Here is a 19,682-nt window from a genome sequence, read left to right on the forward strand (position 1 = left end):
TCAGAACAAAGCACCGGTCTGCAAGAGATCACTAAGAATTTCTGTGTCTTTTAAAAAAATCTTTTTAATCAAACTCATCCTCATTCTGGAAATTCATTAGTGATTGTTTATTTAGTATAATGGCTCAGTTCCTTTCTCATTATTAAAAAGTTCCTTCCAAAGGAATATAGTGTTTCTGTCTGGACACCATGGAGTAGCTCATATTTCTGTTCTATTTGTTGATGTGCCAATTTTTAAACATGAATTCTGAGATCCTGAACTGTGCCACAATATAAGAATCTGCACAGTGACAATTACTGGCAACTTGCACTGGCACTGAGGTATTGTGAAATACGGTGTTGATTCTAATTATTTTCTGTACCATTTCCAACACTAGAATCCTAAATTTTCAAGACTGAATAATAACACGTGGTAGAATAGAAAGAACTCTTTCAGTTTCTACTTTCCATTAACAGCCAGTATTACTATTCTCTTGCTTTTCATCTTTCCTGTTAGGTTGGAACAAAACAAAACCTAAGAAACAGCAATTTTAATTTTTAGGATAGGGCCTTGCTCTCTGAAAAAATGAAATAAAAAACTTACTCATTAAAATAGACACTCGCTGAGACCAACTAAATTCACAGCTGTTGTTGCATTGCAACACCAATGAAATCAGACGGTAAAGCTCTGAAAAATCTTAAACTCCGTGAGAAATGGACTTTTCAAAGTGGTTTTATGAAGACATTAACCAGGTTTACATTGTTTTCTTATGGCAATTATGCTAAAAATCAACTAGTCTCCTTCAGCGAAAATTACTTTTGTTCAGACAAAAGAGAAAAATATCAATAAACTATATTTTAAGCCAGTGCAAATGGATTTAGTTTTTTTGAAGTCAATAGATTTATCCCAATTTCTATTAGTTAAGGATGAAGTAAAACTGTGCACTACTAAAAATGGCTACTTTACCTCTTTTAAGTCACAGAAGCTGCTCAGAAAGCATCATATTCTATTACTTTTCAGGACTTCATTTATTGCTGTGTTTTGCCTCAGCAGGATATTCTAATAATGGTATGGGCTGGGTGTCCAGCATCCAAGTGTGCTGCCTGCTTTTGGATATTTCTAACATTCCCTCTTTACCATCCCTCCTCTCAGCCTTTCAAGGAGATGTTTGAACAAAAAAAATACCAGTTGTCTTCAAATCTCCCTGTAAGAAATGAAAGCAGTCCTTAAATCTTGGTGGAGGGAATCTACAACAGGGATATAGTATTTCTCTGAATCCTCAACTATGTTTTATCTCAGGATGTGTGCATGCGACAGCACAATGTGAGGGCTGAGCATTCTTGTGGGGCATCTCATGACTTAATGTTTTCTTAACTTTCCCTTCTGTCTTTTAAGGTGTTTCCATGCACTTCACGAAGTTCCCATTTCCAAAGATTTTCATCTCCTACAGCCACACTAGCAATTCAGTAGCAACAGTTTGGAGAGCCACAAACAGAAGAAGCGAAGGACCTGGAGCACAAGTCCTATGAGGAGGGGCTGAAGGAGCTGAGGTTCTCTAGCTTGGAGAAAAGGACACTCAGAAGCGACCTTATCACCCTCTACAACTGCCCAAACGGAGGTTGTGACCAGGTGAAGGTCAATCTCCTCTCTCAGGTAACAAGTGAGAGGGAAAAAAAGGAAGTGGCCTTAAGATGCAAAAGGGGAGGTTTAAATTAGATATTAGGGAATTTTTTTTCACAGAAAGGTTTGTAAGGCATTGAAAAAAGATTCTCAGGGAAGTGGTGGAGTCATCGTCCCTAGAATTGTTCATAAAACATGTGGATATGGCACTCGAGGACATGGTTTAATGGTGAATATGGTGATGGTACTTGTAGACATTTGGATTTGATGACCTTAAAGATCTTTTCCAGCCTTTATGATTCTGTGATTTTGCTACTTATGAAGCAAGCAACAGCTTCGCCATCTCAAGAGACCAGATCACCACATCCTTTACCCATGGCATGACCAGATAAAAGAGATACTTAGATAGCAAAAGCCTGCTTTGATCTGGATGACAAATCTCAGCCTCCCAGTTATCTCACTGTCAGCCAGTATTGTCTATCTGTAATCTACACAGCGTACAAGGGTTCTCATAAATAAATAAGACATTCATGTTCCAATCCCACTCGTCCATGTATTGACTTTTATTCATACATGTTCTGTAATCAACCTGCATAAAAAATTAAACTCACTGCTTCTTCTGCAAAGAACACTTTAAATATATGAAGGAAGAAAAGCAGAGAGTAATTGCAACATGCTCTCCAGACCAAATTTGTTAGCTGGCTAATTTCAGAACACATCTTTATACCTTGATGCTTTAGGGGAGGGTGGATATAACTGTAGACTTAGGGCACAGTAAGTACCCATGACTGTCGTGGAACACATTTGTTTGAGGAAACTTGTCCCTACACTTCCACCAATGCAGTGTGGGCTCTCAGCCTCCCCACCTGCCAAGTAAATCCTGCAGGATGTCGCAGGCAGAGTGTCTGTTTCCTGCTAGGCAATGCCCTGTGACCCTTGGCAGCAGGAGCCTCTTTCCTTTCAGTCTTACTGCGCTGCTTTGTGTCCTCTCTGGGTGAGAGTTGAGAATGCTGCTCCCTTGGAAGGTTTTGGACTAAACCCCCAGGTAGGAAGGAAGTGATGTGCAGCATCTTTTGTCAGAGGTAAAATGCAATTAGCTTGGAGGATGTGTGAGTAAAGGAAGCTTACAGGAAAATAGAATCACATGACTCTGATGAAGCATTTAAAAGCACTTGTCTCAAAAATAGGATAAAGTGAGTTAGAATGCAGGAAAGCTGGGATCCTTAGGCATAGCATTTCAGTATAGCCCAGGTCTCATAACCTATTAAAATGTATCTTTTGCCCCTGTGAATTTTCACAGACAGGATGGTTGTGAGGTCTTTTCTGTCTTTTCACATGAAGTCACAGCAACTGCAGATCTAAACTGTGCACTTATTTTGAAGATGTAGAACAAAAAATTAGGTTTATAATAATATATCTTTATCTAGTGTGTCATGTCTGTATACAATTTTCAGTAAGAGTAATGGAAGGTTTCAGTCTCTCTGGAATTTGTATTTGGTTTTGGTATCAGTGATTGTCAGTATCAAATCTGGATTTTTCATTTTCAAATATAGTATAATTAGTTTACTGATTTAGTGAAGTCAGACTCTTATTTATATGGTCCTTCTGTAACTGAAGAATATATTCATTTTTATGTTGAAAAAATTTAATTAGAGAAGTTGGTTGTGGTTTTATGTATTTGGTTCATGCAATTTTATGACTGAAACTATAGGTAGACAATATACAGTACATTTGAATAAAAACATAATAAAAAGTCAGCCAAGGAGATGAATTTAATAAATTCAAAATGATTTGTGGCAGAGTGACTTTCCCAGAAGGTCAGCTTACTAAATTCATTTCACAAGGGTTATTTTTAGCAATTTAGAAATTTCATTTGGAACAGCCAGCTTAGATGTGATGTTAAAATTGGAAGTAACAGCCACAGCTTTACAAACAGGAAAAGTCTGGTGTAGTACCACATTATAACAAAATTGCGGTTAATTATGCCACCAACAGAACAGAATTTTGGCCATAAAGTTGATAGCAATTAAAGATATAAAAGTGATTTCGAAACATGTTATTTTTATCCAGTAATATTTATGTTTGTTTACATTGGTGCAGAATAATTTTTGCTCTCCCTCTTCAGTTCTTCTGCTGTGAAATGAAAGAGAAATTAATTTGATAAAAATGTCTCCCAGCAATGGGTTCAATCAACATTTCAGGGATTTTCTGATACCAGAACTATTCAGATAGATATGTGCCCCATTTCCTTGAGCAGATGAGACAAATGAAATTTCTGTAGGATTATTTACAAGACCTAAGTAGAGTTGTTCCCAGTGGACCCTGATTTCCTCTGCTTGTTCAAGCTGTGATTAGTGCAAGGCTGGAGAGGAGCCACCCCCCTCCAGGAAGCCGAGGTGACCAGTCACTGACCGCTGTGTGCTCTCTCCCTCACGGCAGATCAAGAGCCATTCTGGTTTGCTCCTAGCTTCCTCATCAGGATGTAATGATACAGCCAAGCCATGAGCCACTTCCTTTGATTGCACCTCCTCTGCTAGTGGCTGGCTAGATAAAGGACATTATATAGCTTCACAATCTCTTTGATGGACACAATTTATCAAAGGGACATCCTACCCTTCCTTGTGCAACTAGGACTACGTGGGGCTGTGTACGTGCTCCCAGTCAGGAGACATTGAACTGTCCAGGCTGTTCTGTTTCTGCTCAAGAAATGCTGGTGGTACAGCACTGGCACAAGTCCCAGATCTGGCACCAGCAAGAATCCACTGTGATTTTTTTAGAATTATATGCCACTTGATCTCTTAGAATTTTGTCATATGTTGCCTAGATAGCTTAGGCATGTGCTTGCTTATTCACAGCAGTTATAAAATTATCCTCATTAGTGATCACAGTCACTCATTTAAAAAATGGCACTAAAGTTAAAGGAAGGTGGCAAATAGATACCACACTGTATGATAATGCACACAGAAGATAAATCATCCACAAAATTTACAATTTAAAAGCAGCAGCTCCTAAGTTTATTTTTGCAGCCTGCTCCCATTTCCACTGATAGTATAGGGCTTACAGCCTCTGTTCAGTTCATGAAATAGGGATTCTTGATACCCACTTGAGAAGTATATGAGACAGCATCTAGGTCCAGGCAAGGGAGGTGGTGCTGAGAAGAAGCTGGTTAGAGGAGAGGCAGCCTTTATGACATCAGAACATTTTCAAGATCCTAACTGTGTATTTTGGCAAAGGAGTATTTAAGGAGGAAGCATAAAACAGACATTGGTTTTTTGTGGGAGTTGTTCTGTAGTTTATTTTTTCAAGAAGATTATTTTGTGTATCAGGGACGCATAAAAAAAAAGCAAGGAAACGCTGAATGGGGAATGAGAAATTTGGGAGTGGTTGGTACCACAGGTGCACCTGAAGTAGAAGGAAATGAGAAGAGAAAATCTCATGTCAAATTTTATCATTAGAATAAAAGCCCTTTAGAGTAAAATAACAAAATTCTCACCTCCACATCTCTCTTCCTCTTCATACGCGAGAGAACTGATGTTTTGTAAAGTCAGCCAGTACTGTATCAAGGTGGGGATCAGTGAAATCAAGAGAGAAGACAGCCTATCTGTTGTGGCCAAATGATAGAGAGAAGGAAAAAGGGGGAGAAACTGAAGAGCAAATAAGAATTATTAGTTAAACAACTAAGAAGTTAGTTAACTTATAATCCTGGGAAGAGCAAATGGAAATACTCAACACCCAGACTAAATCAAGTAGCTATATTCCATATAAATATTCTGGCCAGTCTGCCCTTGTTATGGAGCAAGAGAAAGAAGTAGGAGTTTGCAAGGTTTTGTCAGTACCACCTAGAAAACCAAAAACCATCAAACCCTGTGGGTACTGCTGCTGAGGAAGGTAATAAATATGCTATTCATTTAACCATTCATTATGTGGTGGACATATCAAGCAAATAACACCATTAAAATACAGAACAAAACTTAGCATATTCCAGCACTTAGAAAACTGTTAATGATAAATGTTTAACCCTCAAACTAAAAGCAGGCAGGTGGTCAGATATGTAGTCGATAAAACTTTTTTTGGTACAGTAATACAAAAACCACTTTCATAAATTATGCAAAATGTGTTCCATGAAGGACAAGGAGAAGTGCTTTTTTCTATATTAAATGAAAACTTCATCAAATAGTAAGTAATACAGTGTTTACTAGTATATTACAAGACCTATATTACAATCGTATATTCATCTCTATCACTAAATAGATGTATTATTGAATCTGAAGATTTATTATCCTGCTTCTCAATACTCAGAAAACTAGTTTCTGACATTTTGTGCTTACATTTTATTCAGTTTTTTTCTGCTAGGGAGGCACACTTTGTAATATTTTCTGAAGTTGATAGCATTCTCAAAAAGAGCACATCTTACTACATTGTAGCAATATAAAAACGGAACAGGAGAGTTAGATGACAATTACTTTGACTTAATGACAGCTTAGCTTCCTTTGATTTCAGTTATCTGAAATTTTCTCTGTATTTGAAAAGTCTCTAAGTATTGTTGTAAAAGTTTTAATGATAAAATTCATGAGAAGATTTGGCACACAACCTACATATATAAGGAAGCTCACATAAGTTACACCTGATATTTGTTTCCTCTTTCTTTTTAAATAGAAATTGTTCATAAGGGGATTCATTTGGTGTGGTAGAAACAGCAAGATTCTGGACATTTGTGTCCCAGCTCCATGAAGCCCTGGAACACGTACTTAACGTTAAGTTCTGGGATCACATTAGGGACAATGGGACCGTATAGCAAAAATATGTGTTCTCAAGTGACCCACTGGATTGGAGTCAATATTTTCTGCAGAGAAGTTGAAGATGCTCATCCCTGGAAGTGTTCAAGGCCAGACTGGATGGGACTTTGAGCAACCTGCTCTGGTGGAAGGTGTCCCTACCCACAGCAGACGATTTGGATCTAGAGGATCTTTAAGATCTCTCCTCCAAACTAAATCATTCTATGATTCTAAAACTCTGTGGTTTTTTGCCTCTTACAGAATGGAGGTTGCTAGATCAGGATTTAAGAGGAAATTCAAATAAAAGGTCTAAAATTTCCATCCTAATGCAACTACACCTTTCACACAATTCAATTTTGCTTTTCAGTACCAGTGATTAAATAAGGTAAGGTATTCAGCATTTTTATTGACATATGACTGCACAAAATCCTGAAAAATTGCCGTCTTAAAACCTGAGGAATACACAAACTGGGTCCAGAAATCCCACACTGTACAATACCAGCCTTCAGGAAGCTGCAAAGATATGTGCTCTGTAAATGCAGCCGTTTTTGGCTGTGTTGTTCATACAGAAACAAGCATTTCAAGAAGCATTTGGACAATGCTCTCAGGCACGTGGCATGACTCTTGGGGTGTCCTGCACAAGCGCAGATGTTGGACTCGGTGATCCTTATGGGTCTCTTTGAACTCAGCATATTCTAGGATTCTATAACTAATCCTCAGTGCAACCTGACAAAGCAATGCTTCTTTCACTGGCAAAGCAATTTAAGTATTTACTTGCTCTTTCATGGGGTTTGGTTTACATCTAGGAGTCTGACAGGTACTAACACACTACTACCAGTAGTCTGTTGTGATAAATCAAGTGTCAGTCTGCGTGAGCTGTTGTTTAACATCCCACCTGCTTAAATTCTTAGGCATATAAAGATGTTCCACTCCAAGCAGTTTGAAGGGCAGTAAACTTGTTTAGGAGTGAAAGGCTCAGGTTTACATCTCTGTGGCACGCCTGTTCATCTGTTTACTGTTCAGCAGTGAGCCACTCTCAGATTGTCCTTGGACACAAACCATTGCACACAAACATCCCTCATAGCAGGATCTTCAACCTCCACCTGACAAACCCAAAGCTACCTTCTTTCTAGCCAAATAATGTTTGCATATTTCCACATAACATAACAGTACCAGGAGAGAAGAGCCATAAAAGAACTTGTTGGTCTCTGTAGGAAATGTGTTTGAATCTTCCACATGTCACCCAGGTGCACAAATCTGTGGGCTATTGATTATTTGCAGGAGGAGTTTCCTTCCATTTTTCAATCAGGAAAAAGAGTGCCTCTCTTGGGAAAAGAAACCCCTAACATTAACAACCTGGATATGACTTTTTTTGCAGTCTCTATCTGTTGCTCTGTAAAGCAGTAGTGTACACCATGGTCACAGCATTCAGGGTCACTGGAAGAACAAGTCTCTGATTCCAGCTGGAGAACATAGGCCTATGGACAAATATTTTAATATTCATTAAAATCTCCCTGTGAGCTGATTAATTTTATGTGTTCATTAGGATTTTTTGAAAAGTTCAAGGAAGAATTTCCAGGCATCACAAAGGAAACCAATGGCAAATACAGGGGTAAAATTACCTCACATCCCTTGTCTGGATTTGAAGTTCAGTCTCTGGCTTATTTCCCCTTGGCAGCAATACAGATGCATTTTGGCAATGTATATTTTAGCTTTACTGTGCATGCAGGGAACTTATAGGCAACTAATAGATCAGCACAAGTACCTGACAGATGCTCAGAATTGGCTGTTTTGATTTGCAACACCAGTTGGACTGTGCCTGTCTTGTTTTGAGCCATCACTAGCACTGGTGATTTTTATTTTCTCCATGTGGAAACAAATAAGCCAGGAAAATACTGTTTACAGCCTCCTCAGTTCTCCACTACAGCTGACAACCATGACCTGTGCAGTTTTCCTGAATTCTGGTTCAGGGTGGGGATAAAGACAAGGAAAGGGTGCATGCAGTGGGTGTTTAGCTCCGTCACAAATACCACCTGTTTTCTCCCTTGGGATCAAGACCAGATGGACAGTAGGTTCTACTGAGCAAAGTGAATCCTTTACGTAGGAATCAACTCTTGAACTTTTGCTCCCCGGGAAAAAAACTTTAGAGAGAAGGAAATGCCTGGTTAGGCCTCATTAAACTGTTGCTGCCAGGCGCTGTAAGATCATGGATAATGAGGACCTCACTTTTCAAGGAGTTGAGTGTTTAATTCTTTCTGCATTTCTGGTCCAAGCACCAGTGCAAATTTCACCCATCTGGAGTTCGTCTAATGTCTACAACAAAAGCACACATCTGATTTAACCTTCAGACTGGCTTATGACCCTTTTTCTTGCCCATATTCTTGTCAATGGAATCATCTTTCTTGGCTGGTGTTTGTCCAAAATGCTGTGCCTGGGCTTTTTCTTTCTATCATATAGCTCACATGGAGGTGAAAAGATCTGGCAACCACTACAATACACTGTTTTTGCTTACCCAAGGTTGGATTTATCTCTTTAATTATTATTTTTAACCTCTAGCTATCAGTTCTTCCTTCTGAACCACTTGGAAGATAGAGATTCCTTGTCTGGTTTTTGTCTCCTTTATCTAACAAGAATTTTCAGTCCTTCAAAAATAAGTGTTTCTCTTGTTTACTCCTTGAATAATAAGGAGCTACAAACAAGTGTTGAGATATGCATTCAAGGAAAAGATTAAATAGATCTTTCTAAAGCAAATGGAAGAATATGTTGAGGGGAGCTCTTCAAAATCTATAATATTTACCAACAGAAGAAGAAACTCTTTAGAAGGAAAACACTTATTGGCATCTAGTGGTAATAGACGCATTAAGGCTTAACGACTATTTTAAAATATGGGCACAATCAATAAATAAAATAACGCCTGTCAATCCACCATTCTTGAAATTAGCACTGGATGCCTTTTCAAATCTTATGGCTTGACACAGAGTCTAGTTGAAGAAGGGACCAGAAGCGCTTTCTCTCTGCATCATCAATTACTTATGAATTGATCAATAGTTATTATCCTCACATTAGTGTCTCTAGTCTTGTTTCCTTTGGATAATTCAGAATTTGAATGATGTGTTTCTCTGTTTTCTGGATAACCAAACTTTGGCAATCTCTGTGCTACCACTCATGGGCTTTCAAAGGGACTCCTGTGTTTCAGAGTTATTTCAGAGGAGTTGAAGTTTGCCAATATCTTATTCAAAAAACAGTTACCTACAATCTACTGCTTTAAAATAGGAAGGACAGTACTGTGGTGTGTTGACCCTGCTTGGAATTCTCTCTCCCTTCCTTTTATCTTTTGTTTCTGACCAGACACAGTATGTTATATTCCTTTGGTCAGTTTGGATCAGCTGTCCTAGCTGTGTCCCCTGGCAAGATCTTCCCTCCTGGTGGGGAGGGGGGAAATGCTGGAGAGGCAGTGCTGATACTGTGCCAGTGCTGCTCAGCACCTGCCAAAACATGGGTGTGTTACCAACACCCTTCTGGCCACCAACTCAAAGCACAGCACCGGGGGTACTGCTGTGGGGGAAATGAACTCCGTCTTATCCCAACCCAATACAAGTTTTTGAAGGTATACCATTTCTGCTCTCACTGTCTGCACTCTGGATTTATAAATGTTGACATGTAATTCTGAAAATAAGCATCTTCTCTTGAGAAGTCCAGATACTTGGTTATTTGACAGACTGGTAGAAAGAATTTGATAGGAAAATGTCTAGAAGGAATGATTCATTAGGAAAGACTGAAGTACTAAATGGCAGTTTACGGGGAAGAGGATGAGCCCTTTTTTTACTTGAAGAAAAATCTGTGAGCAGGAAGCTATTGCAATAGGTACAGATTTGAATAAAAATGAAACAGCCTCTTAGTCACCATGTCCATATCCTTGTTTTAATAAACTGAGATCAGTAACTTGAATGGTTTTGGAAAGATCATGCTGAAGATCAGAGGAACAGTGCCTATACCAAATGCAAGCATCTGTCTCTGTGAATACAGCACATTTATTCACAGCTAAATGCACTGCATTGAAGCAATCCACAGAAATGTTAATTACAGACTCCAGTGCTGCAATGTTTATTTCTAAAAACAACAAAGATGTTGGCATGATAATCTTCTGTTATTTCAACTGCAAGTCTAATCAGAATTAGTCTGTTTTCTTTCAACTTCTCTCTGTTTTCCTCCCCCTCCTCCTCCACAGTCACAGTGATTCACTTCTGCTCACCATGCAACAGAAAGAAAACTGCGGAATTTCCTTGAAGAGAACTTTAGTTTGCTTGATGTTTCTCTGTTTTATTAAAATAGTGTGCTCAGGATCCAGCACTAATAGGTGGTCACAATTAAGCAAGACCTAAATTCATTCACAGAATATTTACAAGCTCATACAATCCCAATAGAGCCTTTTTGAAAATCTCTTGAAAATATTAACATAGAAGTATCATAGGCATGCAGAGTATATCATGATTCAAGAAGCATGTAGCAAAAACTGGCTCTTCGAAGACTAATTTCAGGGCAAACAAGCTAGAAAATCAAAGTGAACGAGATACAAAGACAGACAGAACAACTCATATAAATTTTAGAAAATTATTACGTAAATCTGGGAACAAAAACTAAACCAAGACTGGGACCAGTGTAGAGAAAGCAGAGCCAGGCTCTTTCAAGTGTTGTCCAATGATAGGAGCAGAGACAATGGGCATGTGCTGAAGCACAGGAGTTTTCCTCTGAGGATCAGGAAGTACTTTTTACTTTGAGGGTTACCAAGAAGTGGCACAGGTTGTCCAGGGAGATTGTGGAGTCTCTGTCCTTGGAGACCTTCAAAAGCCATCTGGACATGGTCCTGGGCAAGCTGCTCTAGGCCATCTAGGCCATCTTCCTTAAGCAAGGGGCTGTCCAAGGTGACCTCCGAAGGTCCTTTCTGGCCTCCGCCTCTCTGTGATCCTTAGATTCTCAGATAAAGGTGCTACAAGAGATTGAACAGCGTGAAACTAATGCAAGATTTCCGATGTTCAATTTTTAGTTTCTGTTTACTTTAGTTTCTGTTACTCCAGGTTTGTGAGTAAAGTTTTCACTTAGAAAATTATATGTAGTTTGGGATAATTTTTGTACTACATATTGACATGAAGAACAGTGCTTAGCTGTCTAGAATAAACAGTAGTGCCATTAGTTTACGTTACGGAATTGGCTATGTATTGCAGTAATGCTAATATTTGCTAATGCTGTGTTTGTTTTGTTCCACTACAACATTATAATTGTGTTCATTCAGTCTATTTGTCAACAGGTTTTTTTTTAATTGGTCCTATATGCTCAGCTCTTCACAGGTCATTTTGGGAAGTCTAAGTGTTCTATCTATTTACATCTGTATAATCAGCATGGTCCTGAAAACATCTGAATTTTCAATGTCCTCTTGTTATTAATTTTAGCCTAATTCTTCTCACATGTTTTTCTTCCAAAAGCTTTCTGTTCAATACACAGAATATCAATGCAGAACACATTCTGTGCACAGAAAAGATTCCTTTTGGCTCCAGCACTCCTGGAATGTCAGCAAGCAATTGCGCATACAAGCAAACTATTTAGCCACTAGAGAAGTAATTTTTTTGCATGTTGCCATCTTTCTTTCACTCTTTTACCCTGTTTTTTCCCAGAGGTCTCTGACTAAGCCTATCAATCTCCACACTTTCCTGCACTTATTTTTAAAATAAATCACTTATTTACTGCCCTTTCAGTAGTAAGAGAAGGAAACACATGAAACAAAATTCCATTTCTTCCTGATACCATCTTCTAACCGGTCTTTCTTAGTGATTTACTGTGCTTTTTCTTAAAATTCATTCTTATTTTCCTCTACCTTGAAGGTCTCTTTTCTCAATTTCTCTGTGTTTTGGAGGTCTTTTCTCTCCTCAATTTCCTTTTTGTCTTCTCCTCATTCTAAGGATTCCTACAATATGAACCCCAATGAAAACTGATTTGCCAAGGGATAAAGACAATAAGACTACTCTACAGCTCTTTTTGATTACCATTGTTGGCCCTGCTGGCCCTTGACTCCACAGGGGCCCATCAGCACAAGAATCAGATGTTCAGCAATTTCTGTACTGAAAGTTTTGGGAAGCAGATGTTCATCAATTTCTGTACTGAAAGTTTTGGGAAGCCATAGCCATAATAATGCAAATATTAAGTTAATGGTTTTTGCTGATTGCTTTATGTTTAGAGCAATGATTATATTTTCTTTTAAGAGGAACATTTCAGCAAAACAAGTTTTTTAAACTAGCTGTGCTAGAAGTGGAATCTGTGTTTAGCTTCAAAGAAATCAAGGACATGAGCAAATGCTACCAAAGTTCAGGTGCAAGTAGGTAGCAGCTATTTGCCCCCTAGCTTCTAAAACAGTTCTTTTTCAACTTCTTCAACTTAGGCTTTGCCATTGCCAAAGCAGAATTTTTATTTTCTGAAAATATTCTGTTTTCCAATATTCTGTAATTGCAGTCCTTCTTGTTCTTATACTAAGTATGAATTAAGACATCTCAAATCCTAGCATGAATAGATTAATCAGGTTTACAACCCAGCGAGAAAAAAATGTAAACCTCATTTGATTTGTGTCTGGCTTAATGTATAGTGTCTTCACTCAGTAATTTTTTATTTCCTTCTCTACTGCTTGTGCTGCTGCTCTCTCTGCCCAGTAAAGCATTTATAACTGCATAGTTACATTTTTTCTGCCTTTTTTAATGTGCTGGTAGCTCAAACAGAACTCCACACCTTTGGTTTCATTAGCAAACATCGCAAGATGCTACACACAACTGTTATCTGTAATCCTGAGTAAAATTTTGTTTTAAAAGAATTTCAAAGCCCCTCAGTCCCAGCTTTTTAATTTGCCGTATGTGATCCCTCTGTATCCTACAGATCTCCTCTGCAATTTTGGAATGAAACAGTATTGCTGAATTTCTAAGTAAGATTTCAAATATGGAGAAAAATCATAACTTTTTTTTCATTTAGGAAAAAAATGTATGTTAATCTTTCCATCTTTATTAGGTTTGCCCTTTTTTTGCGATTTCTGATTTATTTTAAGCAGTGTGACATTTCACATCTTGTATCTGTTTTCTCTTTTTGTCAAAGATGGTTTTTCTTCTTAAACGAAGGAGTTCTGCAAGATTCTGAATATCTCATTATATAGAGTACCCTGAACATCACCAAATGCTCAAAACGTATTTTTAATTAAAATTTAATTTAACTAGGAACAAAAAAGTTTGGGTTTGGCTTTTTGTTGGTTTGGGACTTTGTTTTTTGTATTTGTTTTGTGGTGTTTTTTCCACAAGGGGAAAAGGAGAATGTACTCCATGATGTCTTGGCAGAGGTAGCTGAAGTGCATACCTTCATTTCAAGGAAATGGTTGCAGAATGAAAGCTGATTTGTGCTAAGTAAAACCAGCACAAAAAGAGCCTGGTCATGTAACCCATGATGTAACCCATGCCTACCTCATGTATGACTCCTGCAATTTACTACACTTCAAAGTGTAAGTTCTGCACCCCGAATTACACCACCTGGCAACTGGGTCAGGATCAAATCTCCTTCCCCACCGTATCATTCCAAAATGGTATACAAACTCTGCAAAAGCTCTGTAAAAGAGAATTTGTTCACAAGCTTTCTGGAGGGCCTCTTGGATATAGGCTTCTTAGAGTGAGACAAAGCTCCTCAGCAACGGATGACTGATGACTGGAGGAGTTGGGGCAAGAAGACTGACCTTAGAATATTTTTGGTGGATTTCAGTTCTGTGCTTCTCTTTATGATTTGCAGAGCATCAAATTTCCTTTTTGATGACAAATTTTTAGCTTTCATTTTTTTATATAACTTAGACTCTAGGTTTTGGCACTTAAGGAACATCAGCTCTCAAAATATATGTTACTGCCTGCACTGCAAGCTGTAGCTCTTAAAGAAAAAGCAAGTAATGAGCAGACACATTGGATCACATTGCTTAGAGGTCTAAGTAAGCCTGTCCAATATCATTAACAGTAATATAAATGGTACCTAAAACAGTCAGAAGGGAACTTCTTCATTATCCAATTACTCAAAAAATATTTCCCAGCAGTGTCATGTGTCACTTTGCTTACAGGTTTCACATACTATCTTTATTAATTTAATTAAATGTATTTCCAGTAGTAGTGTATTATTTTCATAAACGTACTATGAAGAGCTACTCAGAAAGGGAGTCTACTTTCAGATTTTAAAAGCTATGAAAAAGGGTAATGTTTTCAACAGTCTTTGATCTGCAGCATGAGCTTCAAGGACTGTCCTGGTTTAAGAACAGAAAAAGTAGTGGTTTTACTTGGAAACTCTGCTTGTAAGATTTCAAATGTGCTGTTTTCTCTAACTAATAGAACTGTTATGAGAGCTTAACATGACTGTAGAAAAGTATATTCTTTCTGCTCTGAGAAGAGTCAGGTTTGTTATATACCCTAAATTTGACTAAAAGTTCTTCAAACCTTCTTGAGGTTACTGAAAGTGACAAAGTAGAGGAAACAGTTTAATTTCTACCTTAATTTTTACATTAATATATTAAAAATTGAGATTGGATTAATAACAAAGAAAATGTATTTCTTTGCACTGTTTCTCTTCCTCCTGAATTTTAGTTTTGCTGGGATAAAATGACCTGTTAAATAGTACAAGACTGCAGCTTCATAAAGCATCAGCAATTAATCTGATCACATACATTAGTCACTAATTGCAGCAGATTTTTCTAAAACATGCTTTGTGATGAGGAGCAGTAATTTCCTCAAAAAAATCTTGGACAGGAAATCAGATCATAGAATGGAGTGTCCCAGCTATAAAATCTGATCTATATTTTAAAGGAAGCTCTAAACAGTGTTGATACGACATGTGAATAGGGCTTTACAGATTGCTTACTGAACATAAGGCTTCAGAAAGCTGTAAAACACTTGGAAACATAGGAATAAATATACTCCTTCTTCATTATTTTGAGGCCCTTCTCAGATTCTTAAGTAATGAAAAATATGTGCCACAGTATGTGTTCGAACTCTGCCAAGTGCCATATCAAGCAAAGGAAGAGCATGTTCCTGCATAGTAGTTGGGCCAGTCATTTCAAATTATTTCAACATTAATTGAAAAAATGTAAATTCATTCAATAAACTCTCAAGTACATTATTAATTCCTTGAATCGCTGCAATGTGAGAAATTCTTCACATAACTTTCACACCCAGTCATACTATCTTATTTTTTTCTGTAAGAAAAGTTGCAATATAATTGGCACAAGGTGCCTGATTCAAAATGCTTATGGATATTCACCCCAAATAAAAAAAAAATTCAGTAATATCTGCTTTCTATAAATATATTACTGTTTCAGTTTACTGGCAGAAACATTTGCATAAGCTAGTGGCTTAAGTGAAGAATTTAAGAGACTATTTTCAAGAGAACGTTGATTTTAGAATTACTTCAAACTGAGGTTTCAGCTTATGTTTTCTTCTAATCCATCCAGTGAACAGAAAACAGAATCCGGATTTCCAAGAAAGGTTTAGGGTTTCAGAAATAATTACTTCAAAAAAATTGTTCATGATTTTTTACATAAGTTATTCAATAAAAAAATTTAAGTCTTGGAATAATTACAAAATTCTGTAAGCCAGCTGATACATTCAGTGACTGGTAGCATGTCCTACCCTAAATTCCCAAAATGATGTAATATCGTAAGTTCCCAAAGAATCTCTTCTGGTTATTGAATCAAGTTACATTCCATGGGATTAAAATTAAAATCTTTTTCATGGAAGGTCTAGCTATCACATAATCTTGATCTGTCATTGAGAGAATCAAGGGGCAGCTGCTGTTGTTGTGTGGGAACAGAGGAGGACATCGCCTGGAAAAGCAAATAGAAATGGGGCAAAGTAGAGGTTTATCATCTTCTCCTCCACAGAGACAGGAGCATAACTATACATTAATTCTGTTATTTCACATTTTCTCCTTCTTTGTTCAATATTTCCTCATGCCCTAAGAGGAGAGTGAGCTGTGGCACTGAAACACTGTGAGGGAGCTTCTGTGTGTCAGAAAAGCCTTCCAGAAGCTGTTCTGTCACCCTGCAGAGCTCCTTCTCACCCTGTGGTGCCCATATGCCACGAGCATTAGTGATGGTGTTTCTATACAGGCACAGGTAACATTTTAAAGATCTTTGATACCCTCAGGGTCATGGAAATCCAGATTAAAAGGAAATATCAATCATTAGTCCAGTTTCCTCTGCCTAGCAAGCACCTCTCCAAAGAGTGGTGTTATCTGCTGGACATACATGCAAAATTATTCAGTCACAGCTGAGTAAAGTTGAGAAGGGGACCAGTTAGTACAGTAAAAATCAGATTCTATCTATGTTCATCATTAATAAATTTATTTTTGGGCCAGTAGTGCACGTAGAAGGTGAAATACAATTCTGATTATTTATCAAAAGCAAAGTTTGTAGTTTGTCCCTGAACTTTCACAGTATTGAGGGGTGTTGTACAAATAAATTCTAAATCAAATATTTAATTTTATAAAAGTTGAAAATTAATCTAGAACAGCAGCTGTTCTCCGCATCCTAAAAGACGGGCTGATGAAAAATCATTAAGTCACCATGGGATGCTGATAAAAGTAGTCATTGAGGATGGAACTATAAAATCAAGGACACTATTTTACAGTTGTTGCATAATCTATCTAGTTATAATAGTTATATTATCTAGTTATAATCTATATAATTATAATCACACAATGTTGCTGATACTCCCAAACAAATCAAACAAATTCTATTACTGGTAATCACCAAGTTAATTAATAGCAAGCATATTGTTTTTTTTTCTTCCAAATGCTAACATAAGTTTCAACAGCCTTAATGAAAGGTAGTGCTGTGTTTGAAGTTTTCTGAAATTTGTCATGTTTTATTTAGCATAGGTGAAATTCTGGACACCAATATTTACACTTCACAGTGAATTTCTAATTCAAATTTTTTGTTTGAACTCACCTTTACTTTTTTGAGCACCTGTCCAAATGCTGGAGGCTGACTTCAAGCTATGTTACTTTTCTGTGTTTGTTTCTGGCCCCTTAAGAAAGTATTTTCTGCTTGCTGAACTCACCTGCAGGCAATGTACTCTAGTGTCCCTTCTCTTTCTCCTTTGCTTGCTAGTCATTATAGTTAGAGAATTTAGCTGCTTCAGCTCCCATTCCTTTCTTCTCCTTACCACGACAAATAAAACTGAAATTTGATTTGAACTATCAAAAAAAATTAGAAATGCACATCTGGTTTTTTTCTTGCAATTTAAAACAGTCTATTAAATAAACTGGATGAAAAAAAATCTAGTATTCTTGAGATCTTACATCTCTTACAATGTCTGAAGAATCATGTCCTGTTGCTAGTAATTGTCTTTTGCACAGAGAAGTGAGTGCAGAGAAAATGTACCTTGAATTGCATTGGTCTCTATCCTCCTCATTCCTGTTTTTTTCTCACCTGCTTAATTTTCATGCTGATTACAAGGGTCTCTACTCCAACTGTTTTGATTATGGGCAGCTGAGTTATGCAGAACTGTGAAGTCAAGGTCTGTAGCTCCTCCAAATCCCTGAGAAGAATAGATGGCTAAAGGAGGAGTAGCAGGGAACTCATGTTATGGATTAGAAGAACCAAATCCTTTCATCCTTGCATTCACTCATGGAAATTCATGGCCTGTAGTTACATCCTGCTCCTACCTAGTTTTCCATTACTCATTTATTTCTAGTTTGCTCAGAATCCATTTCTAATGAAGATTGGACCTCTTTTCATGGTAACATATTAAGAGACAAAGCAAAGGGACATTTCCTAAGTAAAATTGAACAAAATTGTAATTGGTTAAAAAAAAAAAATCAAAACAAAAAGAATAAATTAAGTCTCAGTGAAATAAGACTCTATGATATAGTCAGAAAAGTGTTTCTGTATTGTTTAACACAATGGTTTGGTTTAGTCTGGAAAGAAACTGTCATAAAGAACTTGAATAAATTGTGGAGCTGAAGCTTTTTCGTGTTTTTTTTTTATTTTTGCAGGAAACAAATGCTGTGTCTGAAACCTCTTTTGACTTTTTGCGAGAGTAATTAAATGTAGAAGATTTATTCATTGCTGTGCATATGGTTGTAGGTACTAAAGTAAGCAAAAAAGCCAATAAATTAGGTAATTTTCATGAATAATGTTAATTTAATTTTCAGTAAGAACTATGAGAGATACCAAAAGGATGAACTCTTGGAAAACTAATCCTCGCAGGATCTAGTTAACCCTGTTGCTTTAGGGAAACCTTTATCTTACTCATACATTGTCATACCCTGTGAATCCTCCATGCTGCTCTTTTTAGCTGTTCCTGAAGATAAATTGACAGAAGCTGTGTGATGGATATACATAATACTTTGTACAGCTTCATTTGCATCCAACATATTTCACAGAAAAAGGCAACCTTACAGGAAATATCCTGCTTTGTTCTCTTCAGATATAATTATGTGAAATGAAACGAGGAAGAAAATGCAAACAGGTTGAATTTGTATCAGTCACACAGAGTACAGGTGAGGAGCCTTACCAGCCTGATCAGTCTTCCATCCGGCTGTGGTCATTCAAGTTGATTCAATGATTATCAAATTCATTTTAGTTCCAACAGAACACACATGTTCAGGAAAAAAAAAAAAAAGAAAAACGTTTCTGTTAACAACAACAGAAGGCTAACCTATTATACTTATGCATCTACTCTTGCATCTGTCTTGAAATTCAGTTGAATTTGGATAAGAGCAGTTGTTGAAATAAAGATGTCCTTCAGGCCAGAATCCTGACTGTGAATATGTACATACATTAGGACCTGCATTCAGGTTTCCAAGTCAGACACATTCCTGATCTACTGCACACAGTTTCCAAATATCAGGTACTGACTAAACATAGGAAAATAACATTTTTAAAAATTTCATTGCTCGGACTACTTGAGGAGAGTATAGAGAGCAGGTAATCTTGAAGGGGAAAAAAACACATAAGATCAAAGGTGTTGGAAGAATTGCACTGATGAAGGGAAAATAAATCCAGATGAGTATGAAATATTTAAAATGGAAGAACATCTTTTCATTTTTCTTTCTTTAAGAAAGAGGCTGAATTGTATCATTCAATTTTAAAAAATGTCATCCAAACTCTCACTAGACTTCTTCTTCCTTTAGTTGAATAATTTTTTGGTTTACACATGCACACACCAGATTCATATTCCATGGTCCACAACAGCCATTCAATTAAAGTGCTTATAGGACAAATATATAATGAATTGTTAAAAAGTATTTTCC

General features: G+C 37.2%; 1 long non-coding RNA gene across 1 annotated transcript in view; it reads left to right on the forward strand.

The window, feature by feature from the left end:
- LOC108449070 overlaps positions 1-3,356 on the forward strand; it is a 22,900-nt gene extending 19,544 nt beyond the window's left edge. Inside the window, exon 4 of the long non-coding RNA XR_001865170.1 lies at positions 1,375-3,356. This is a non-coding gene — a long non-coding RNA (uncharacterized LOC108449070). The remainder of the gene's footprint in view (positions 1-1,374) is intronic.
- The last annotated feature ends 16,326 nt before the right edge of the window (positions 3,357-19,682 follow it).

This window comes from Corvus brachyrhynchos, unplaced genomic scaffold, assembly GCF_000691975.1.
Source record: "Corvus brachyrhynchos isolate BGI_N302 unplaced genomic scaffold, ASM69197v1 scaffold310, whole genome shotgun sequence".
Lineage (NCBI taxonomy): Eukaryota > Metazoa > Chordata > Aves > Passeriformes > Corvidae > Corvus > Corvus brachyrhynchos.